We start from the raw sequence: 26,347 nt of genomic DNA on the forward strand, positions 1-26,347 counted from the left end.
CAAAGGGTTTGAGTGGCCTAAAATACTTAAAACAGTGACCTAAGCAATAAATTAAATGCCTTTTTAATTTATAAAATTGGCAAACTTTTTCAAAAGTCTCACAATATTTTTGTGGCAGTGCACAGTAATTCTTTGAAATTATTTTGGCCAGTGGCATAATTTTGCAAAGTCATTAGTGACTAAAAGAAAATGCAAATGCTGCTAAAAAACAAAAAGAAAAAGAAAGGAGAAAGGCCCCTCACCCCCTAGGCCTTGGCCCACCCCCACCCGAGCCAGCCCACCAAACCCCTCCCCCCATGGCCCAACTCCCTACACCAGTTGCCTCCCCCATCCTTCTTGTTCCTCAGACTCGGCCTCTACAGGGCGCTCCCGCCCACGGTCGGCATCGCACCACCTCGTTGGTGTCGCCCTACGAGAGGATAAGGTCGAGCCCCCCTCGACTCCTCAGCCTCCTCCCCACCAACCGCCACTCCCACTCCCCCACTTGTGCCTCTCCTCCCCCATCTCCACCTCGCTCGCTCCGCCTACCTTCCCTCCCTCGAGCGCCATCGCCGCCCTCCACCTCACACCACCGCAGCGAGCGCCACCCCCGCTCCTCTCCGACAAGTCCACCGGCCTCCCCAACCTTGACTACTTCGCCTTCGCCCGCTGGAACGAGCCGGGAGGCCCTCCTCCGTCGCCATCGATGCGTTCCCCTTTCACTTCGGCCGCCGTCGGCCACCGCCACCGCCTCGCCTCGCCACCATGCCCAACGTCTTTGCTGCTGTCTTCCACGTTGACCGGTGCCTACCGTTGGAGCCGGGAGGCACCACAGCGCTGGATCCATCTTGTCCCCTTCCGCCTCAGCCGCCGGTGATTCCCGTCGACCGCGGCCTCCCTCTGCGCTCCCGTTCACTCACGGGGCCTCCTTGGGCCCGCATGGTGAGCACCACATGTCCTCCCCTGCCTCCCCCTTGTTCTGCTGCGCATAATGTCGCCGCCGTGGATGACCGAACGCACCTCCGCCGTGCCGCTCATCATCGTCGCTTCCTTCGATGCCATGACCGTCCGAGCACACCATCGTGCTCGGGGCACTCCCACGGTGCGGCCTGGCGCTTTAGATCGTTTGTGCGCGCGCTAGTTCTTCATTTTCGCCAAGCTACCGTAGACCACCGACGCCGGCGACCTTGTAGCTCCTTGTTCCGGCCATCTCCGGTCAGTCCAGTGGCACCACTCAACGCGCGGCAGCGTCAGCGTTCGGACGCAGGTGAAAATGTGTGATTTGGCGCTCTGTAGCGAAAATCCGAGCCTCTCCGGTGAACTCGCCACCGCGGAGAGCTCGCCGGTGCAACTCCGGCGCCGACCACCGACGTGGCACACCTGGGGCCACCCCTGGGTCACTGCCAGCGGGCCCCGCAGGCCCCTTTGACTAGGTTGACCAAGTCAATGTGCTGACTGGGCAGCTCAGTGCCACTGACATGTGGGTCCCGCGCTAATTAACATGTCTTATAAATAAATAAATTGTCAATTAATTTGTTAAATAGTTTTAATCACTAATTAGTCACTGACTAGTGGGGCCCACATCCCTAACTAACCCTGTTAGTTAGTTTAACCCATTATTGAGCTAACAGAGGCTGGCATGTGGGTCCCACTGGACCCACAGGTCAGGTTTGACCCCAGTCAACCGTCCTGTTGACTGCTGACATCACCTCTACATCATGCTGACGTCATATCCCATTTATGTTAATATTAATAATTCCAGAAAATGTTTAAATCTTTAGAAATTCATAGAAAATAATCCGTAGCTCGGATGAAAATGTTTTCTATATGAAAGTTGCTCAGAAAAATCCAACGAACCCGAATGCGCGGTCCGTTCATCTGTCACATGCCCCTAGCATGCTGAACATGGGACATTCCCCCTCTGGTCATCTGTCTGACATAGGTCCGGAACCGGGAAAACATTCCCGGTTGAATCCCCCCTCCACCTATATCGTGTAGCCATACGTTAGGTCACTCCCGGCACAGCTTATTACCATGTTATGCTTTGTGATGCTATGCTTGCTTTATATTTACTGTTTCTTCCCCCTCTTCTCTCTGGTAGACCCCGAGACCAATGCCGCCCCTGTGATCGACTACGTCGACGACAACCCCTTCTTGCCAGAGCAACTAGGCAAGCCCCCCTTTGATCATCCCGATATCGCCCATTCCATTCTCTCATGCTTGCATTAGTTTTTGCTACTGTTATTGTTTTCTCCTATTCTAATGCATAGCCTGTTTATTGTAACCTGCTATTGTTACCTACCTTCTTATCCTAAACTGCTTAGTATAGGTTGGTTAGAGACCCATTAGTGACCCCCCCACTTGACCCGACTGCCCTGCTGGATTATCAGAAGACCCGATCAACGAGATCGAAGACCAGGCCCCGACACCTCACATCACATCACCCCCCTAGTTGTATGACTCTGCAGAGTTACCATCGAGTGCCGAGGGTGGAACCTCTTACATCACTCCTGATGAGATCTCTGTAGTGTAGCTATTCGGTCGAGGTCATCGAGCGTGATTTCCTCCTTAACCACTTTGGTTACCGCTCTATCATGCAACCCCTCAAGTGTGAACCTCGAGGGTGGATCCTCTTACGTTCACCTTGATGATAACATCAAGTGGGATTCACCGGGGGTGATTCCTCGGGTTTTCCCCTTGGTGTTAGACACACAGTTACTATGGTTACTATGACTTTACACTGCGCCATGTTACTAAAGACGGGTCAACCCTGAGGGGTACCCGCGCGAGCTTAATAGCGAGTGATGTGGAGTCGGGTTGACCTGGAAGGTGCCCGCGAGATACTTACAAGGCATGGCCGGGCATTCGTAGCCCTTGCCGCAAGTACTCGAGACGGGGCAACGGGGTCACATCTTTCGTGAGTCTCTGCTTGTTACCGCGCGTTCCTAATCCACTACGATTTGGATATTTGATCCGAGGGGCCTCTAGCCTGATAGCACTAACCATCATGTGGGTATAGTATGGACGTTCTGTGTCGTATGGATCAGCCGAAGCTTAATAGACGTCAGCGATTGAGCGGCGCGCGCCGGGTTAGACTGCATAAGCGCCTGCCTTGTTGAAGGAGGTAGCTAGGTCTGCTCACCGGCCGCCCACGCAACGCACAGGAGTTCCCGGGGAGATGGCCCATGACCCCTGGGGGCATAGGTTTAGTCCGGAGTGCTAGCCTCTCTATTAAGCCTAGGCCGGGTTGCGGCGTATTGTTTGGCCGAGGCCGGGCATGACCCAGGAAAGTGTGTCCGGCCGGAGTTAATCGAGTGTGGTGGGTAAGTTGGTGCACCCATGCAGGGAAGAAAACATCTATCGATAGCCTGTCCTACGATAACAGACACTTGGAGTTGTATCCCGGTCGATACAACTAGAACTGGATACTTGAGACGAGACATGGATATGAGAATTCGATTGTGATGATAACTGGATAGTATGGCTCTGGGATTGCTTTCTCGTAGGGAGTCGAGAAAGGATCTCTGGCCGAGGTTGATAACACTTCTACTACTTTACTTTATGCTACTCTACTCCCTCCTGTTGCTGCAAGATGGTGGTTTCCAGAAGATGCTAGTCTTCGATAGGCTAGGGTTTCCCCTTCCCTTCTAGCATTCTGCAGTTTAGTCCATAGATACAGCCCATTTCCTCTGATACAGATGCCTACTTTGTTTAGATTTGATGTAAGTCTTGCGAGTACATTGGATGAGTACTCACGGTTGCTTTGCTACCTCTTTTTCCCCTATACTCGGTTGTTGCGACCAGATGACGAATCCCAGGAGCCAGACGACGCCACGGATGACTACTACTACCCGGAGGATGCCTACTACTACGTGGAGACCGCCGATGACCAGGAGTAGTTAGGAGGCTCCCAGGCAGGAGGCCTTGCCTTTTCGATTGTTGTTGCTTTTGTGCTAGTCTTCTTAAGGCACACTTGTCTAACTTATGTCTGTACTCAGATATTGTTGCTTCCGCTGACTCTTGTGTATTCGAGCTTATGTATTCGAGCCCTCGAGGCCCCTGGCTTGTAATACAAAGCTTGTATTATTTTCATTTGTGTCTAGAGTTGTGTTGTGATATCTTCCCGTGAGTCCTTGATCTTGATTGTACACATTTGTGTGTATGATTAGTGTATGGTCAAATCGAGGGTGTCACATCTATGCACTTCAATTATATCTTTTGAGTATGGCTTTATAGAATTCTTCATGTGCTTCACTTATATCATTTGAAGTTTGGATTGCATGTTTCTCTTTACATAGAAAACCGCCATTTGTAGAATGCTCTTTTGCTTCACTTATATTTGTTAGAGCGTGGGCATATCTTTTGTAGAAAGAATTAAACTCTCTTGCTTCACTTATATCTATTTAGAGAGAAGACAGGAATTGGTCATTCACATGGTTAGTCATAAAATCCTACATAAAACTTGTAGATCACTGAATATGATATGTTTGATTCCTTGCAATAGTTTTGCGATATAAAGATGGTGATATTAGAGTCATGCTAGTGGGTAGTTGTGGATTTGTAGAAATACTTGTGTTGAGGTTTGTGATTCCCGTAGCATGCACGTATGGTGAACCGTTATGTAACGAAGTCAGAGCATGAGGTATTTATTGACTGTCTTCCTTATAGGTGGCGGTCGGGGACGAGCGATGGTCTTTTCCTACCAATCTATCCCCCTAGGGGCATGCGTAGTAGTACTTTGCTTCGAGGGCTAATAAACTTTTGCAATAAGTATGTGAGTTCTTTATGACTAATGTTGAGTCCATGGATTATACGCACTCTCACCCTTCCATCATTGCTAGCCTCTTCGGTACCGTGCATTGCCCTTTCTCACCTCGAGAGTTGGTGCAAACTTCGCCGGTGCATCCAAACCCCGTGATACGATACGCTCTATCACACATAAACCTCATTATATCTTCCTCAAAACAGCCACCATACTGACCTATCATGGCATTTCCATAGCCATTCTGAGATATATTGCCATGCAACTTCCATCATCATCATATACATGACTTGAGCATTCATTGTCATATTGCTTTGCATGATCATAAGATAGCTAGCATGATGTTTTCATGGCTTGTCCGTTTTTTCATGTCATTGCTACGCTAGATCATTGCACATCCCGGTACACCGCCGGAGGCATTCATATAGAGTCATATCTTTGTTCTAGTATCGAGTTGTAATATTGAGTTGTAAGTAAATAAAAGTGTGATAATTATCATTATTAGAGCATTGCCCGCAAAAAAAGGAGAGGCCAAAGAAGCCCGCCAAAAAAAAGAAGAGAAAATAAAAGGGGCAATGTTACTATCCTTTTACCACACTTGTGCTTCAAAGTAGCACCATGTTCTTCATATAGAGAGTCTCATGAGTTATCACTTTCATATACTAGTGGGAATTTTTCATTATAGAACTTGGCTTTTATATTCCAACGATGGGCTTCCTAAAATGCCCTAGGTCTTCCTGAGCAATCAAGTTGGATGCACACCCACTTAGTTTCAGTTTGAGATTTCATATACTTATAGCTCTAGTGCATCCGTTGCATGGCAATCCCTACTCCTCACATTGACATCAATTGATGGCATCTCCATTGCCTATTGATTAGCCACGTCGATGTGAGACTTTCTCCCTTTTTGTCTTCTCCACACAACCTCCACCATCATATTCTATTCCACCTATAGTGCTATGTCCATGGCTCACGCTCATGTATTGCGTGAGGGTTGAAAAAGCTGAAGCGCGTTAAAAAGTATGAACCAATTGCTCAGCTTGTCATCGGGGTTGTGCATGATGTGAATATTTTGTGTGGTGAAGATGGAGCATAGCCAGACTATATGATTTTGTAGGGATAACTTTCTTTGGCCATGTTATTTTGAAAATACATGATTGCTTTATTAGTCGGCTTGAAGTATTATTGTTTTTATTTCAAATGATAGACTATTGCTTTGAATCACTCGTGTCTTAATATTCAAGCCATGATTAGATATGTGATCAAGATTATGCTAGGTAGCATTCCACATCAAATATTATCTTTTTTATCATTTACCTACTCGAGGACGAGCAGGAATTAAGCTTGGGGATGCTGATAAGTCTCCGTCGTATCTATAATTTTTGATTGATCCATGCCAATATTCTACAACTTTCATATACTTTTGGCAACTTTTTATACTATTGTTGGGACTAACATATTGATCTAGTGCCATTTCCTGTTTGTTGCATGTTTTTTGTTTCGCAGAATATCCATATCAAACGGAGTCCAAACAGGATAAAAACTGCTAGAGATTTTTTTGGAATATATATGATTTTTGGGAAGAAAAATCCACGCGAGACGGTGTCCGAGGGAGGCACGAGGAAGGGGGCACGCCCACCCCCCTGGGCGCACCCCTGACCCTCGTGGCAACCCCTTAAGGCGGTTGATGCCCTTCTTTTGCCGCAAGAAAGCTAATATCCAGATAGAGATCGTGTTAAAAGTTCAGCCCAATCAGAGTTACGGATATCCAGGAATATAAGAAACAGTGAAAGGGTAGAATCTGAGAACGCAAAAACAGAGAGAGACAGAGAGATAGATCCAATCTTTGAGGGGATCTTGCCCCTCCCATGCCATGTAGACCAAGAACCAGAGGGGAAACCCTTCTCCCATCTAGGGAGGAGGTCAAGGAAGAAGAAGAAGAAGAAGAAGAAGAAGAAGGGGGGCTCTCTCCCCCTCGCTTCCGGTGGCGCCGGAGTGCCACCGGGGGACATCATCATCACCGTAATCTTCACCAACAACTTCACCACCATCATCACCAACTCTTCCCCCCTCTATGCAGCGGCGTAACCCTTCTTTTACCCATTGTAATCTCTACTTAAAAATGGTGCTCTACTCTATATATTATTTCCCAATGATGCATGGCTATCCTATGATGTTTGAGTAGATCTATTTTGTCGTAATGGTTATTTGATGATCGTGATTGGTTTGAGTTGCATGTTTTATTATTGGTGCTGTCCTATGGTGCTCTCCGTGTCGCACAAGCATGAGGGATCCCCGCTGTAGGGTTTGCAATATGTTCATGATTTGCTTATGGTGGGTGGCGTGAGTGACAGAAGCACAGACCCGAGTAAGTAGGTTGTTTGCGTATGGGATAAAGAGGACTTGATACTTTAATGGTATGGTTGGGTTTTACCTTAATGATATTTAGTAGTTGCGGATGCTTGCTAGAGTTCCAATCATAAGCACATATGATCCAAGTAGAGAAAGTATGTTAGCTTATGCCTCTCCCTCAAATAAAATTGCAATAGTGATTACCGGTATAGTTATCGATTGCCTAGGGAAAAATAACTTTCTCGTAACAACAAGCTCTCTACTAAAACTAATTTAGTTGTGTCTTTATCTAAACAGCCCCTACTTTTTATTTACGTACTCTTTATTATCTTGAAAACCTATCCAAAAACACCTACAAAGTACTTCTAGTTTCATACTTGTTCTAGGTAAAGCGAACATCAAGCGTGCGTAGAGTTGTATCGGTGGTCGATAGAACTTGAGGGAATATTTGTTCTGCATTTAGCTCCTTGTTGGGTTCGACACTCTTACTTATCGAAAACTATTGTGATCCTCTATACTTGTGGGTTATCACACATACCTTGATAAAGTTTTGAAGAAGTTCAAAATGGATCAAACAAAGAAAGGATTCTTGCTTGTGTTAGAAGGTGTGAAGTTGAGTCAGACTCAATGCCCTACCACTATAGAAGATAAGAGAAAATGAAAGTCATTCCCTATGCTTCAGCCATAGGTTCTATCATGTATGCTATGTTGTGTACCACACCTGATGTGTGCCTTGCTATTAGTTTAGCAGGGAGGTACCAAAGTAATCCAGGAGTGGATCACTGGACAACAGTGAAGAACATCCTGAAATACCTAAAAAGGACTAAGGATATGTTTCTCGTTTATGGAGGTGACAAAGATCTTGCCGTAAATGGTTACGTCGATGCAAGCTTTGACACTGATCCGGGTGACTCTAAGTCACAAACCGGGTACATATTTTTATTGAATGGTGGCACTGTCAGTTGGTGTAGTTCCAAGCAGAGCATCATGGCAGGATCTACATGTGAAGCCGAGTACATAGCTGCTTCAGAAGTAGCAAATGAAGGAGTTCGTATCCGATCTAGGTGTCATACCTAGTGCATCGGGTCCAATGAAAATCTTTTGTGACAATACTGGTGCAATTTCCTTGGCAAAGGAATCCAGATTTCACAAGAGAATGAAGCACATCAAGAGACGCTTCAATTCCATCCGCGATCAAGTCAAGGAGGGAGACATAGAGATTGGCAAGATACATACGGATCTGAATGTTGCAGACCCGTTGACTAAGCCTCTCTCATGAGCAAAACATGATCAGCACCAAGACTCAATGGGTGTTAGAATCATCATAATGTAATCCAGATTATTGACTCTAGTGCAAGTGGGAGACTGAAGGAAATATGCCCTAGAGGCAATAATAAAGTTGTTATTTACATTTCCTTATATCATGATAAATGTTTATTATTCAAGCTAGAATTGTATTAACTAGAAACTTAGTACATGTGTGAATACATAGACAAACTGAGTGTCACTAGTATGCCTCTACTTGACTAGCTCGTTAATCAAAGATGGTTAAGTTTCCTAGCCATGAACAAAGAGTTATCATTTGATAAACGGGATCACATCATTAGAGAATGATGTGATTGACTTGACCCATCCGTTAGCTTAGTACTATGATCGTTTAGTTTATTGCTACAGCTTTCTCCATAACTTATACATGTTCCTATGACTATGAGATTATGCAACTCCCGAATATCGGAGGAACACTTAGTGTGCTATCAAACATCATAACGTAACTGGGTGACTATAAAGATGCTCTACAGGTGTCTCCGATGGTGTTTGTTGAGTTGGTATAGATCGAGATTAGGATTTGTCAATCTGTTTATCAAAGAGGTATCTCTGGGCCCTCTCGGTAATGCACATCACTATAAGCCTTGCAAGCAATGTGACTAATGAGTTAGTTATGGGATATTACGTTACGGAACGAGTAAAGAGACTTGCCGGTAATGCGATCGAACTAGGTATTGAGGTACCGACGATCGCATCTCGGGCAAGTAATATACCAATGACAAAGGGAACTACATATGTTGTTATGCGGTTTGGCCGATAAAGATCTTTGTAGAATATGTAGGAACCAATATGAGCATCCAGGTTCCGCTATTGGTTATTGACCGGAGATGAGTCTCGATCATGTCTACATAGTTCTCAAACCCGTAGGGTCCGCACGCTTAACGCTCGGTGACGATCGGTATTATGAGTTTATGTGTTTTGGTGTACCGAAGGTAGTTCAGAGTCCCGGATATGATCACGGACATGACCAGGAGTCTCGGAATGGTCGAGACATATAGATCGATATATTGGAAGCCTATGTTTGGACATCGGAATGGTTCCGGATGAGTTCGGGAATTTACCGGAGTACCGGGAGGTTACCGGACCCCCCCCCCCCCCCGGGGAGTATATGGGCCTTATTGGGCCTTAGTAGAAAAGAGGAGAGGAAGGGAAAGGTGGAGGGTGCGCCCCCTAGCCCAATCTGAATTGGGTGGGGTGCTGGCCCCCCTTCCTTCTCTCTCCCCTTCCTTCTCTCCTACTCCTACTAGTGAAAGGGGGGAATCCTACTCCCGGTGGGAGTAGGATTCCCCCTAGGGCGCGCCATAGAGAGGGATGCCCCTCCCCTTCTCCATTCCTTTATATATGGGGGAGGGGGGCACCCCATAGACACACAAGTTGATCTCTTAGCCGTGTGCGGTTCCCCCCTCCATAGATTTACACCTCGGCCATATCGTTGCAGTGCTTAGGCGAAGCCCTACACCCGTAACTTCATCATCACTATCATCACGTCGTCATGCTGACGAAACTCTCCCTCGACACTTAGCTGGATCTAGAGTTCGCGGGACGTGACCGAGCTAAACGGGTGCAGATCGCGAAGGTGCCATACCTTCGGTGCTAGGATCGGTCGGATCGTGAATACGTATGACTACATCAACCGCGTTGTCATAACGCTTCCGCTTATGGTCTATGAGGGTACGTAGACAACAATCTCCCCTCTCGTTGCTATGCATCACCTAGATAGATCTTGCGTGTGCGTAGGAATTTTTTTGAAATTACTACGTTCCCCAACATGCCATAGCTACAACTTCACATACTTCATTTGTCTTTAATGACTAGACCAAGGTGTCACAGAACCCCACCTTGATCAATAAAGATTTTATCTTATATTCACAATATCCAGATTGCAATCTTAGTTTCTTGCTTGTTCCTCATTTGCTTGTAGGAAATAGACCTTCATGGTTAGGTTTATCGTGCTCCAGCATGGTCAATAACCTCTGGGAATTGGTTCAGATATTGCTAAGGTGCGACGTCCTTGCACATTTGTAGTCAGATCATCAAAGTCTACTCCACCATAAACGATAGCCGCCATCTCATCAAACGACAGGACACATTCGCCTGTATCACGGTCACTTTGGCTGAGGCTGTCCAGGTAAGTGGTTTCATCTTCGGGGTGGTACATCATTATGGTGTCCCCCATAGTCTGATCATAGACAACGGAACAAACTTCACGACCAGAGAGGTCAATGCCTAGTGTGCCAAAATGGGCATTAAGCTCGACTACGCATCCGTTTACCACCCGTAGTTAATGGGAAAGTGGAGCGAGCCGATGGACTAATCCTTAGCGGCATCAAGCCGAGGCTAGTGCGCTCCCTTAAAAAGGCCGACTGCAAATGGGTTGAGGAACTCGATTCTGTCCTATGGGGCTTGCGTACCACAACAAACAGATCTAGGGGATTCACGCCATTTTATGGTGTATGTTGCCGAGGCAGTCCTCCCTTGTGACATCACACACGATGCACCTCAGGTGTGAATTGATTTTTTCCAGGGCAAAAGACACCTTATACCAGAAGATGGGCATCGGGGGGCTTCCAGGTGGCCCACGAGGCAGGGGGCGCGTCCTCCACCCTCGTGGACAGTGGGTGGACGCCCTATGGTGCTTTCTTCGCCCAATATTTTTAATATATTCCAAAACTTACTTTTGTGGAGTTTCAGGACTTTTGGAGTTATGCAGAGTAGGTCTCTAATATTTGCTCCTTTTCCAGCCCAGGATTCCAGCTACTGGCATTCTCCCACTTCATGTAAACCTTGTAAAATAAGAGAGAAAAGGCATAAGTATTGTGACATAATGTGTAATAACAGCCCATAATGCAATAAATATCGATATAAAAGCATGATGCAAAATGGACATATCAACTCCCCCAACCTTAGACCTCGCTTGTCCTCAAGCGGAAGCCGATATCGAAAAATATGTCCACATCTTTAGAGATAGAGGTGTCGATAAAATAAAATATGGACATGAGGGCATCATGGTCATTCTTAGAATAGCAACATATATATATATATATATATATATATATATATATTGTCATATGATTTCTTATGCTGAAGTAATAATCTATTCACAATGTAAAGTATGAATCAGAAACTTCATTGAAAAACTAGCAAACTATAATCTCAGTCATTGAAGCAATTGTAATTTATCATAACATCGGAAAGAGTCAATATAAGAGCTTTCCAGCAAGTCCACATACTCAACTATAATTTAGTCTTTCACAATTGCTAACACTCACACAATACTTATGGGTATGATGTTTTCTTCGGACACAGAGAAAGATAGGGGCTTATAGTTTTGCCTCCCAACCTTTTACCTCAAGGGTAACGTCAACAACAATGCTTCATGAAAACCCACATACAATTGGATATATATATATATATATATATATATATATATATATATATATATATATATATATATCAGGATCTTTCCAACACATAGTGCTTGCGAAAGGATAAAGTGTAAAAAGGAAAGGTGAAGATCACCATGACTCTTGTATAAGGTATAAGAAAATAAATAAAAGATAGGCCCTTCGCAGAGGGAAACAGAGGTTGTCATGTGCTTTTGTGGTTGGATGCACAAAATCTTAATGCAAAAGAACGCCACTTTATATTGCCACTTGTGATAGGGACCTTTATTATACAGTCTGTCACTTTTATTTCTTCCATATCACAAGCTCGTATAAAGCTTATTTTCTCCACACTAATAGATCATACATATTTAGCAAGAAATTTTTATTGCTTGCAACAATGACAACTTACTTGAAGGATCTTATTCAATCCATAGGTAGATATGGTGGACTCTCATGGCAAAACTGGGTTGAAGGATATTTGGAAGCACAAGCAGTATCTCTACTTGGTGCAAAGAATTTGGCTAGCATGAGGGGGAAAGGCAATCTCAACATGTTGGATGATCCATGACAATATAATTTATTTCGGATATAAGAAAACATAATCCATTACGTTGTCTTCCTTGTCCAACATCAACTTTTTAGCATGTCATATTTTAATGAGTTCTCACAATCATAAAAGATGTCCAATATAGTATATTTACATGTGAAAACCTCTCTTTCTTTATTACTTCCTATTAATTGCAACGATGACCAAAACTATGTTTGTCAACTCTCAACAACTTTTATTCATCATACTCTTTATATATGAAGTCATCACTCTCAATAAGATCAATATGATCTCTTTACTTCTTTTTATTCTCTCTCTTTTCATTTATTCCCTCAAGATCATAGCAAGATAACAAAGCCCTTGACTCAAGACTAATCTTTATTATATATAGCTCACGGACTCGATTACATAAATAAGGATCAACACAAAAACTCAAAGCTAGATCATACTAAACTTTATTCTATTAGATCAAATATAACCAAAAGGATCGAACTAAGAAAACCGGTACATATAGAAGTGTGATGGTGATACGATACCAGGGCACCTCCCCCAAGCTTGGCAATTGCCAAGGGGAGTGCCCGTGCCCATGTATTTATGTCTCTTTCTTCAGAGGTGGTGATGATGTCATTGTTGATGATGTAGGTTTGTCGTCCATCTTCCAAGGCATCGGCTCACCATCATAGAAGGATGATCGAGTCTCCCGGATCCTGAAGTCTACAGCCAAACTCACCCTCTTGAATCTATATTCATACTCACAGTTTTGGTTTTGTAGGTCATAGATCTGGGCGTGGAGGTGCTCGGTTTTCTCGTGAAGCTTGAAGATGGTCTCCCCAATGTTATTGGCATCCAACTTGTGGTTGTTGGTGAACTTCGCGATCATGATGTGGTTGGCGTTGAGTCCATGTTCCACCATCCCCTGGCACTTGAAAACTTGTTGCTCCATTGCTTCGAGTCTTTTCTCCATGTTTTCGGTCCTCCTTGGTCCCTCAACATCGTGGATGTGCAGCACTCCCTCACACATCTCAATGGTTTGAGGGTGTTGCAGCACCTCTGTGAGGTAGGGGTTGATGACCTTCTCGAAAAATTTGTGCTTGGGGGTGCTTGAAGACGTCATGGTGATCTTGATCTGTCAGAAAAACAGCTTGAAACAAAAGCAGAGGATTTTGTCGTGGTACCATGGTCAAAACCTTCGGGAGACTATATAATGAATTTTTACTGACCAAAAGAAGTATCGTGCAAGAAAATGGAGTCCGGAGGGCACACGAGGTGCCCACGAGGCACCTCGTGTCCCTTTCGGACTACTTCTTATTTTACTATTTTTGAAATATTACAAAACGGAGAAAAACTACTATTAGAACTATTTTGGAGTTGGTTTACTTACCGTACCACATACCTATTCCTTTTCGGAGTCTGAAACATTCTGGAAAGTGTCCCTTATGTAGTCCTCCGGGGTTACGGTGTCAATAACATTGGTTTCAACATTTATGGGATTACCTGAGATATAATGTTTAATTCTTTGACCATTCACCACCTTTAGATTTGTGCCTTCGAAGTTGTAGATTTTTATGGCACCGAAATGATAGACCTCCTCGATAACGTAAGGACCTTCCCATTTAGATAGGAGTTTTCCTCTAAAAATCTTAAACGATAGTTGTATAACAGAACATAATCACCTACATTAAGCTCATGCTTTGTATCCTTTTGTCATGCCATTTTTTAACTTTTTCTTTAAACAGTTTGGCATTCCCATAGGCGTGGGTTCTCCACTCATCAAGTGAGCTAATGTCAAATAGTCTCTTCTCACTTGCAAGTTTGAAATTATAATTGGGCTCTTTAATGGCCCAATATGCCTTATGTTCTAGTTCGAGAGGTAAGTGACATGCTTTTCCATAAACCATTTTATACGGAGACATACCCATAGGATTTTTATATGCAGTCTATAGGCCCACAATGCATCATCAAGTTTCTTGGACCAATTCTTTCTAGATCTATTAGAAGTCTTTTGCAAAATTAATATAATCTCTCTATTACTCAGTTCTACTTGACCACTACACCGTGGGTGTTATGGAGATGCAATTCTATGATTAACAACATATTTAGCAAGCATTTTACAAGAAGCACCATGAATAAAATGTGAACCACCATCAGTCATTAAGTATCTAGGGACTCCAAACCTCGGAAAAATAACTTCTTTAAGCATCTTAATAGAGGTGTTATGATCAGCACTACTAGGTGGAATAGCTTCTACCCACTTAGTAACGTAATCAACAACAACTAAAATATGTGTATACCCATTAAAGGAAACGGTCCCATGTAATCAAAGCCCAAAACATCAAATTGTTCAATAACAAGTGAATAGTTCATAGGCATTTCTTGACGTCTACTAATATTACCAATTCTTTGATATTCATCACAATACAAGACAAACTTACGGGCATCTTTGAAAAGAGACAACCAATAAAAACCGGATTGCAATACCTTATGTGCAGTTCTATCTCCAGCGTGGTGTCCTCCATAAGCCTCGGAGTGACACTTGCGTAGGATCTGTTCCTGCTCATGCTCTGGTACACAACGTCTAATAACACCATCTACTCCTTCTTCATAAAGGTGTGGGTCATCCCAGAAGTAATGTTTTAAATCATAGAAAAACTTTTTCTTTTGTTGGTATGTGAAACTAGGTGGTATAAATTGAGCAACAATGTAATTAGAATAATCAGCATACCATGGAGCAGTACGAGAAGCATTTATGACAGCTAATTGTTCATCAGGAAAACTATCATCAATAGGGAGTGGGTCATCAAGAACATTTTCTAACCTAGACAAGTTGTCTGCATCGGGGTTCTCAGCTCCCTTCCTATCAATAATATGCAAATCAAATTCTTGTAGCAAGAGAACCCATCTAATAAGTCTAGGTTTAGCATCTTTCTTTTCCATAAGGTATTTAATAGCAGCATGATCAGTGTGAATAGTTACTTAAGAATCAACAATATAAGGTCTGAACTTATCACAAGCAAATACAACTACTAAAAATTCTTTTTCAGTAGTAGCATAATTTCTCTGTGCACTGTCTAGAGTTTTACTAGCATATTGGATAACATTTAATTTCTTATCAACTCTTTGTCCTAGAACAGCACCTACAGCATAATCACTAGCATCACATATAATTTCAAAGGGTAAATTTCAATCAGGTGGCTGAACAATAGGTGCAGAAATCAAGGCTTTCTTAAGTATTTCAAATGCTTCTACACAATCATCATCAAAGACAAAAGTAACATCTTTTTGTAAGAGATTAGTCAGAGGCCTAGAAATTTTTGAGAAGTCTTTAATGAACCTCTTATAAAAACCGGCATGACCAAGGAAACTTCTTATTCCTTTAATGTCCTTAGGACACATCATCTTTTCAATAGCATCAACCTTAGATTTATCAACTTCAATACCTCTTTCAGAAATTTTATGCCCGAAGACAATACCTCATTAACCATAAAGTGGCACTTCTCCCAATTCAAGACAAGATTAGTTTCTTCACATCTCTGCAAAACTCGATCAAGGTTGCTTAAGCAATCATCAAAAGAAGTTCCATACACGGAGAAATCATCCATGAAAACCTCAACAATCTTTTCACAAAAGTTAGAAAATATAGCAGTCATACATCTTTGAAAGGTAGCGGGTGCATTACATAAACCAAAAGGCATACGCCTATAAGCAAAGGTACCGAAAGGGAAAGTAAAAGTGGTCTTTTCATGATCCTCTTTCGACATAGGTATTTGAGAGAAACTAGAATAACCGTCTAGAAGGCAAAAATGTGTATGTTTGGATAATCTTTCTAGCATTTGATCAACAAAAGTTAAAGGGTAATGATCCTTTCTAGTAGCTTTATTTAATTTGCGGGAATCAATTACCATTCCATAACGTGTAACAATTCTTTGTGGGATCAATTCATCTTTATCATTAGGAACAAGAGTAATACCTCCCTTCTAGGGACACAATGGACAAAACTTACAGACTGACTATCAGCAACAGGATAAATTATACCTTCCTGCAAAAGCTTTAGTATTTCATTTCTTACCACTTCTTTCATCTTAGAATTTAACCGTCGTTGCTAATCAACAACCAGTTTAGCGTCTTTCTCCAACTTTATTTCGTGCTGGCATAGAGTGGGACTAATGCCCTTAAGATCATCAAGAGTATATCCAATAGGAGCATGGTGCTTCTTCAGAGTTTTCAATAATTTATCTTCTTCCTGCTCTGAAAGGTTAGCACTAATAATAACAGGATATATCTTCTTTACTTCAAGATAATAATATTTAAGAATATTAGGTAATGGTTTAAGCTCAAATAGGAGATCACCCTTGGGTGGAGGAGGATCCCCTAGAATTTCAACAGGCAAGTTGTGTTTCAAAATAGGCCCCTGTTTAAAGAATACTTCATCTATTTCCCTTCTTTCATTCATAAACATATCATTTTCATGGTCTAGCAAATATTGTTCTAAAGGATCACTAGGAGGCACGACAATAGAAGCAGGACCAATAATTTCATCTTTACTAGGAAATTCTTTATCATGGGGTTGTCTACGAAATTTAGCAAAATTCAAATCATGAGACAAATCCCGTAAACCAATAGTAGCAATATCCTTTTTGCAATCTATCTTAGCATTAATAGTATTCAACAAGGGTCTACCAAATATAATGGGATAAAAGCCATCTTGTGGGGAACCAAGAACAATAAAATCAGTAGGATATTTAATTTTCCCACACAAGACTTCAACTTCTATAACAATCCCAACTGGTAAAATAGTATCTCTATTGGCAAGCTTAATAGTAACATCAATATCTTCTATCTCAGCAGGAGCAATATCATGCATAATTTTTTTATATAAAGTATAAGGTATTGCACTGACACTAGCACCCATATCACATAAGCCATGATAATAGTGATCTCCTATTTTAATAGAAACAACAGGCATGCCAACAACAGGTCTATGTTTATTTTTAGTATCGGGTCTAGCAATTCTAGCAGCTTCATCACTGAAGTAAATTACATGCCCTTCAATATTATCGACCAAGAGATCCTTAGCCATAGAAATACTAGGTTCAACTTTAATTTTCTCATAGGGTGTAGGTGTTCTAGCATTACTCTTACGAACCACAGTTGAAGCTTTATCATGATCCTTTATTCTAACAGGGAAAGGTGGTTTCTCAATATAAGCGGTAGGAACAATAGGATCTACATTATAAGTGATAGTATTTTCTTTAAATTTAGTAGGTTCAACTACTTTTACTTTAATGGGAGGATGATATTTAAACCACTTCTCCTTAGGGAGATCAACATGAGTATCAAACGATTTACAGAAAGAAGCTACTATCTCAGAGTCAAGTCCATACTTAGTGCTAAATTCACGAAAAGCATCGGTATCCATAAAAGATTTAACACAATCAAACTTATGTGTTATACCTGACACCTTACCTTCGTCGAGTTCCCGATCTTCAGAGTTGCATTTAATTCTTCCAATAAATCCCATCTAAATTCAATAGTCTTCATTATAAAAGAACTAGTACAAGAAGTATCGAGCATGGAACGATTATTGAGAGAAAGCCGAGCATAAATTTTTTGATTAATAATTTCTCTTAAGTGCTCATGATTGGGGCATGAATATAACACTGACTTAAGCCTCCCCCAAGCTTGACCGATACTTTCTCTTTCACGAGGACAAAAATTATATATATAATTACGATCACGATGAACCAGATGCATAGGATAAAACTTCTGATGAAATTCCAATTTCAATCGGTTGTAGTTCCATCATCCAATATCATCACATAGCCTAAACCATGTCAATGACTTTCCCTTCAAAGATAAAGGGAAGACCTTCTTCTTGATAATATCCTCGGGCATACCTGCAAGCTTAAATAATCCACAAATGTCATCCACATAGATTAGGTGCATATCGGGATGTAATGTTCCATTTCCTGTAAAAGGATTAGCTAGCAGTTTCTCTATCATACCCGAAGGAATTTCAAAGTAAACATTTTCAGTAGGTTGAGAAACAACTCTTTGTTGTACTGGTCGGGGTGAAGATACCCCGAACAAGCCCCTCAAAGTATTATTTTCCATAGTAACAAGCCCCTCAAAGGATTAAATTTCAGCACACTATATAAATTTTTCCTTACCAAATTCCACCTACCAAAGGCGCTTCACTTCCCGGCAACGGTGCCAGAAAAGTGTCTTGATGACCCACAAGTATAGGGGATCTATCTTAGTCCTTCCAATAAGTAAGTGTATCGAACCCAACGAGGAGCAGAAGGAAATGACAAGAAGTTTTCAGGAAGGTATTCTCTGCAAGCACTGAAATTATCGGTAACAGATAGTTTTGTGATAAGGTAATTCGTATCGGGTAACAAGTAACAAAAGTAAACAAGATGCAGCAAGGTGGCCCAATCCTTTTTGTAGAAAAGGACAAGCCTGGACAAACTCTTATATAAAGGAAAGCGCTCCCGAGGACACATGAGATTTATCATCAAGCTAGTTTTCATCATGCTCATATGATTCGCGTTCATTACTTTGATAATTTGATATGTGGGTGGACCGTTGCTTGGGTACTAACCTTCCTTGTACAAGCATCCCACTTATGATTAACCCCCTCGCAAGCATCTACAACTACGAAAGAAGAATTATGGTAAACCTAACCATAGCATGAAACATATGGATTCAAATCAGCCCCTTACGAAGCAACACATAAACTAGGGTTTAAGCTTCTGTCACTCTAGCAACCTATCATCTACTTATTACTTCCCAATGCCTTCCCCTAGGCCCAAACAATGGTGAAGTGTCATGTAGTCGATGTTCACCTAACACCACTATAGGAAAGACAACATACATCTCATCAAAATATCAAACGAATACCAAAATCACTTGACTACTTATAACAAGACTTCTCCAATGTCCTCAGGAACAAACGTAACCACTCACAAATCATATTCATGTTCATAATCATAGGGGTATTAATGTGCATAAAGGATCTGAACATATAATCTTCCACCGAATAAACCAACTAGCATCAACTACAAGGAGTAATCAACACTACTAGCAACCCACAGGTACCAATCTGAGGTTTTGAGACAAAGATCGGATACAAGATATGAACTAGGATTTGAGAGGAGATGGTGCTGGTGAAGATGTTGATGGAGATTGACCCCCTCCCGATGAGAGGATCGATGGTCACGATTTTGCCTTCCCAGAGGGATGTTTCCCCGGCAGAACAGCTCTGTCGGAGCCCTAGATTGGTTCCGCCTCGAGATGGCGGCGCTTCGTCCCGAAAGCTTCCTTCTGATTTTTTCCTGGGAAAAGACACCTTATACCAGAAGATGGACATCGGGGGGCTTCCAGGTGGCCTATGAGGCAGGGGGCGCGCCCTCCACCCACGTGGATAGTGGGTGGCCCCCCTCTGGTGCTTTCTTCGCCCAATATTTTTAATATATTCCAAAACTGACTTTTGTGGAGTTTCAGATCTTTTGAAGATGTGCAGAATAGGTCTCTAATATTTGCTCCTTTTCCAGCCCAGGATTCCAACTGCCGGCATTCTCCCTCTTCATGTAAACCTTGCAAAATAAGAGGGAAAAGGCATAAGTATTGTGACATAATGTGTAATAACAGCCCATAATGCAATAAATTTCGATATAAAAGCATGATGCAAAATGGACGTATCATGCATGTATGAGGAGCTAGACGCCAAGCTCGACCAGAAAGATGCCCTTGATGCTCTCGAAGAAGAGTGCAATGTGGCACACATGAGGTCAGCTATCTATCAATAGGAGGCACGACACTACCACAATAGTGAGGTCTGTGCAAAGGACTTCAACACCAGGGACCTCGTCATGAGGCTACATCTCAAAAAGCAGAAGCACAAACTCTACCATAGATGGGACATGTCGTTCATTATTAACCAAGTGCGAATCGGAGGAGCTTACCGAATTCGAGATCCAGAGGACGGCCAACAAGAACCCAACCCTTAGAACAAGGCGCTACTCTGACGCTTCTACAGTTGACACCCCGTGCACGGCTAATGTACATAACTTGCACCTTTTTCTTTGTCTTTACTTTTTCCACCTCGGAACTTCCTTAAATGATCTCGAAGGATGCACTACAAAAAAAGACACATCCGTGACATTTTGGGCCGAACAAAAATTATTTCTGTCATGCTTATGAAACTTCTATGACGATAATTGTGACAAAACCCGGTATCATCATATATGTGGTGGGCTCCTACTTCTATGAAAAAAAATCATGACAGGCAATGGGCTTTTCATCTTGGGTGGGCCGGAGATGCAGCTGCATGACATTCTTTGGGCCGTCCATGACAAAGAAAACCATGGTAGAAGCGAGGGTGAGGAAAATATCGGTGGAGTTCCCGGTTACGGTGGGTGGTCCGGGGCCGAGCAATGTGCGTTTCTCTCGTACGTACATGCGTGTGTGTGAGGCGTTGCGCTCTAACTGAACCCGGGCGATTGCACTGCAGGCTATGCGTTACTGAACCCGACCGAGCGATCGATCGCTTGCTATTAACTGAAGCCTAGTGATTCCTTCGCTACTGGTGCTAACTGAAGCCGATCGATGCTGCATCTTGATGAATAGTGAGCGTTGTTGGGGGGTTGGATGAACAGGACACCGTCTTAGAAGAGGCCGTTGCTGCTAGATGAAGTGTACCCCAATTGATAGAGCCGGTGGATGAACAGGACCCCGTGGAGGGCTGGTTGAACAGGACCCCATGGAGGGCTGGTTAAACAGTAGCCGGTGGACGGCTGGTTGAACAGTAGCCGGTGGAGGGCTGGATGAACAGTAGCCCGTGGAGGGGTGGTTGAACAAGACCCCATGGAGAGGGCTGGTTGAATAGTAGCCGGTGGATGCTGGGTGAACAGGAGCTCGTGGATGAATAGTCGTAGGTGGAGGCTGGAGGAGGTCGATGGTGGATGAATAGTAGCCCATGGAGGCTGGAGCAGGTCGATGGTGGAGATGAACAGTATCCTGTGGAGTCCTGTTTTGCGGTACGCCACACCCCTCCCGATGAACAGGACCCCAGTTTTGACCGTAGCACTCCAACACAAGTCTGTTTCCTCCGTTTTGTGGTACACCACACCCCTCCCGATCAACAGGACCCCGTTTCGACCGTAGGAGGTCTGTTTCCTCCGTTTTGCGGTACACCGGACCCCTCCCGATGAACATGATACCGTTTTGACCGTGGCCGGTCGAACACAAGGCTGTTTCCTCCGTTCTACGGTATGCCAGGCCTCGTTTCGATCGGTTGTTCCATCCAAGCTGGTTGGCTCCCGATGAACAACTCGCGGTCCGTTGCCTCTCGATGAACACGACGCATTTCGGTGCCTCCCCATGAACACGACGATGGCATAGTTTCTTTGGTCCGACCCAGCCACAACCATGTACATGAGCCCAGGCCGTACGTATGCACAAGTAGGCATTCGAGACCCCGCCTGTATGTACGTACATGGTCGTTTTTACTTTCTTGCACCCTGGTCGCTGTACATACATGCACATGCAACGTGCGCGCCTCTACTATGACAAGTGCCCTTCCTTACACGACCACGGTTCATCGCTGCAGCCTGCAGACAGACCGATCGTATGTACGTACACGTTCGCGACCAGAATGACAATGCTACGTACGCTTTGACCGGGTGGGTCCTGATTGTCAGGCACTTCCTCGTGTATGAGGATGTAGCAGGTGGGTCCCAGCCGTAAGGGGGGGAAATGTTTTTTTCGTGAAATATGGTGGCCCGTCCAGTGGGTCCCTACTATCAGGTAGAGGAATCATTATTTTTCGCGTAATAAGGAGGCACTTCCTTGCTGCGGCTGTGAATCCACCTATCAGCCTCTCCACGTGCAGTACTCTTCCGATGGAAGTCGTTCATTGACCATGTTGACCACGCCGCGCCGAGAGCACCAAGGCGGTTGATGACGGTGAGGCCTAGGAAGGGAACGATGCGGAGCCGGGGAAGACGCGACAGTGGATGCCCACGTGGAATGGAGTACGAGGGTTCACTTGTTCGGCTGCGGTGTGAGGCTGCCATCGCAGCAGGGCCTGGCCAGCGGTGGGAGTAGTAGGGGGATGTGAGGCCTCCGCAGGAGCACAGTCGGCCACGGGAGGCAGGAGTGGGCAGCATGACCGGCGCTGCTTTGGGCGGCTGGAGCAAGAAGACCAGAGGTTGAAGAAGCATGATGGCCGTTGAATGGACATCGTACGGTCACTGCCGCTAGAATCGTTTATATTGACTAAGTTGACAAAGCCCTTGGTACGCATCAACTTAGTAGGCCCACAGGTCAGCCTCCGAATCGGTGCGCCCCAGATGTCAGGGGGAGGAATCATTTTTTGGGCGGGTGAACCTAGAATATCCGAGATTGAAGAAGAAGCACGATATCCGTTGGATGGACATCCAACGGCCATTTTTGCTAGAAACATGTGTTTCCTATAAGTTGATAAAGCCTTGCATACGAGTCAAGTTATTTTTTTAGGGGACGCCTCAACTTAGTAGGCCCACAAGTGTGTGGCAGAGAACTTATACCCCATTTGAGATTTGTAAGAATGTACATCCCATTTTTGAATTCTAATGGAATTTACTACAACCCATTTTCTAGCTACGACAAAGATTAATAATTTCAACCAACCGTTCGAAACATAATTCAATAAAATTTCCCACATTTCGATGGGATCCAAAATATTTTTATCCCTAAATTTCTATTCAGATTAAGTACAATTTCAATATAAATTTGTCTTACATAAAAATCCAACGAAACATTGCGCGCGCAACAATTAATGAAATTAAAACTTTCAAAATACAAAAATAATATTTTATAAAATAATTACGTGTTTGGTGCATTTTTTAGTTACAACCCAGTTTTTATAATTAAATCCCATTTATTATTTCTTAAAGCCCTTTTTCTTGTTAAGCCTAATGCATCCCTCCGAGGAAAGATTTGGAGCCCAGTGGGGTGGAGAATAAGAAGTTGACCTTGCCTGAGTATTCCTCAAGAAAAGTATAGCTAGGCTAGCCATTTTCAGCTTGAAAAAAATTAATATCTGGGCTGGATATCTGGCCTGGGCTAAACGGGCCACAACCCGCCTAGTTAATGCCTTGCTCTCCTCTGAACAACAATGAAAACATCGCTCTTGTCTAAAAAAATGAAAACATCGCTGAAGAAAAACTATTCAGTGCTCACACCTCAAAAACACAAATACTGCTCGAGCTGCTTGGTCCCAGCTGTCGACCGCTCCTTGCACAATTCTCTTGTTTATTGACTACATAGGTTGACAATTGTGTTGGACTATGATGTCAGGAAACCAGGATGAAGCAAAAAAAATTACAGTTGTAGTATCTAATAAGGAGGCACTTGCGTACGTGCGGCTATGGCCCTGGTGGGTCCCCACTATCATCCTATCCAAGTAAAGTCATCTCCTCATTCCTCATATCTGTTGACCATGTTGACAACATGAGATGGCGGCGCCACGCGAGCACAACAACTCAAAGGACGACGGAGAGGGCCTCGCGGGCCCTACGGTTTGTCTGATACAGCGTCCGCTGCTCATTCGGGAAGCCAGGATCATAGGCCCAGATGTCCGCGGCGACATTGTTGTTCGCTTGTTCATCGGTGCTCGTTGACGAGACGGAGGTTGCAGCATAGGTCCTCCTGCGCTGGTAGCTCTTCTGCCATTAGGGCGTCGAAGTGCGGCCACACTTGCTCTATGGTGAACACGGCATGAACCGTCTTAGACAGTGGCGCCGGCTCCTGGTCGGAAGCTACATCCATTGTCTGATTGTCGTCGCTCAGCTCAGCGAGCTCGCTGGCGAGCCAGCATGTCCGGCTGCTAGACCAACCCACTGGCAAGCACGAGTCTGACTGCCCTGGCCCACCCAGACTGACTCCCTCGCCCGCGTGCGCTTTCGGCCTGAAATAGTTAGCGCTGCCGGCCCTGCTTCCCAGCGCAGGTGATTGCTCCACCTTCAAACGACACAAGTGTCGTCCATCCGTCTGCCGCCCACATTAATGATAAGTGGTTGCCGAGGCGGCTACTCCGGCACCACATGTTCGTCCCTCCGCCGCCCACCATTGCTATATAAACTGCTGCGCCGGCCATAGCTGCAGTCATCCGCCTCCGTTCCCTTTCTCCTGTCCACACCACTACTGCCCACCATGGCTTCCTCGTGCTCCAGCGCTCTTCGGGACTGGCGGACGACGGACCGCAAGGAGATGGTAGCCATTACTGCCGACTGCCTGGCTGGCAGGCAGCCAGAGGACGACGACGTCCCAATGGAGAACATGCTAGTCGATGATCCAGCGCCAACCCCCTCCTCCGCGCCATCCTCGCCGGTGCATCGCACCATGACCATTGGCGAGGCCCGTTCCCAATACATGGACACGGTGAGGCAGAAGCGTGAGGAGCAATTCTGGGAGGTGCAGGCCGATGCCACCTACAACCACATTCTCCTCTAGGAGCACCTGCAGGCGGAGGAGCAGATCACCGCGGAGCGGCTGGACCAAGAGGCACTGCTCGACTCGTACCACTCCACCCGCGAGGGCCGCCTCGAGCGGTGACGGTACCGCATGCGGGTGGCGGAGGCTGCGGTCGCCTACAAAGAGGGTCATGAAGCGGGCAAGGCGCTATTTGGCGAGACCGAGGACGAGGCAGAGGACAATGAAAGCTCCCACGAGTCCCCACTCCGCTGGTGTCGATGAGGCCCTGCTCCGCCGAGGCCCCGTGGAGCCAACAACGAGGCAGAGGACACCGCTGGCTCCGCCGAGGCCCCGCCCCACCGGCACCGAGGTGGAGGCCCTACCAAGCTTCAAAATATTGGATATCAGGTTCGTATCGGTTTGGCTTCGACATATCGGATGTCGGATATCGGCTGATATATCAGATGATATATATGTAGACATATCGGAGAAAACATGTCTAGTTTTTTTTTGCAAGATTCTTGTTCAAAATATACATTTAATAAAAAAAAGTGTGTGTTGTGAATGCTTTAACATAACATTTTTAGATTCCTAGTTAATTAATTTGTTGTTTAAGAAACTATTAAGGAAAGATTCATAAAGTCCTTACTCTGTGATTTACAACAATACAATATATATGCATTTGTAAGAAACACTGTGCATGGCTTTGATAATATATAATGAAGTTGTAAATACATAATCTTATTTCACTGCTTTCTAATAAAGAATTGTTGTCATCTACCTATCATTCTATATCAGTCGACATATCGCGCTAGATATCGGCCATACCGTTGATATTTCGGTCCATATCGTATGATATGTTTGAAAATGATATGCTAAGTTTATATAGGTACAACCCCAAAAGTAATATATCAGCCTATATATCGGTTGTATCGGCCTAGATTTAAAAGATTGGGCCTTACTCCACCGAGGCCCTTCCCACCAACAATGAGGCAGAGGACATCATTGGCTCAGCCGAGGCCCACCCTGCCGGCGACGAGGGGGACGATTTCCCCTTCTCCGCCGAGGCGTCGCCCCGCCGGCAACGAGACAGAGGACATCGCCGACTCCGTCGAGGCCCTGCCCCGCTGCCAACGAGGCTGTGCCACACAGAAAACGAGGAAGAGTAGAACACGGTACGTCACCGCCGGTCGGGTCCAAGTAAGGCCATCGCTGCTACCCTCTGGTTGAAGCCAAGCTAGGCGGGTTGACCATTGACGGCCGATTAGCTTCTTGGCGGTGACGTGGAGTCGGATAGCTATGTTTGAGAAGGAATCTGCTTCTACTTAACTGTTGGTGTAGTTGGCTCACTAACACGTGGGCCCAACAAGCATCTGGGCCACATGTCAGTTATGCAACTGCACCTGAAGTTAAGTCACTGAAGCTCAATCCGCTAGACAAGAAGCTTTTGTTCGACTCAGCAAGACACAGGTGGGTAGCTTTGGTTAATTAATTATACCTCTAGCGTACCCATTTTTAGTTGAAGAATGTATGAAATGT

Source organism: Triticum aestivum, chromosome 3A (assembly GCF_018294505.1).
Source record: "Triticum aestivum cultivar Chinese Spring chromosome 3A, IWGSC CS RefSeq v2.1, whole genome shotgun sequence".
Lineage (NCBI taxonomy): Eukaryota > Viridiplantae > Streptophyta > Magnoliopsida > Poales > Poaceae > Triticum > Triticum aestivum.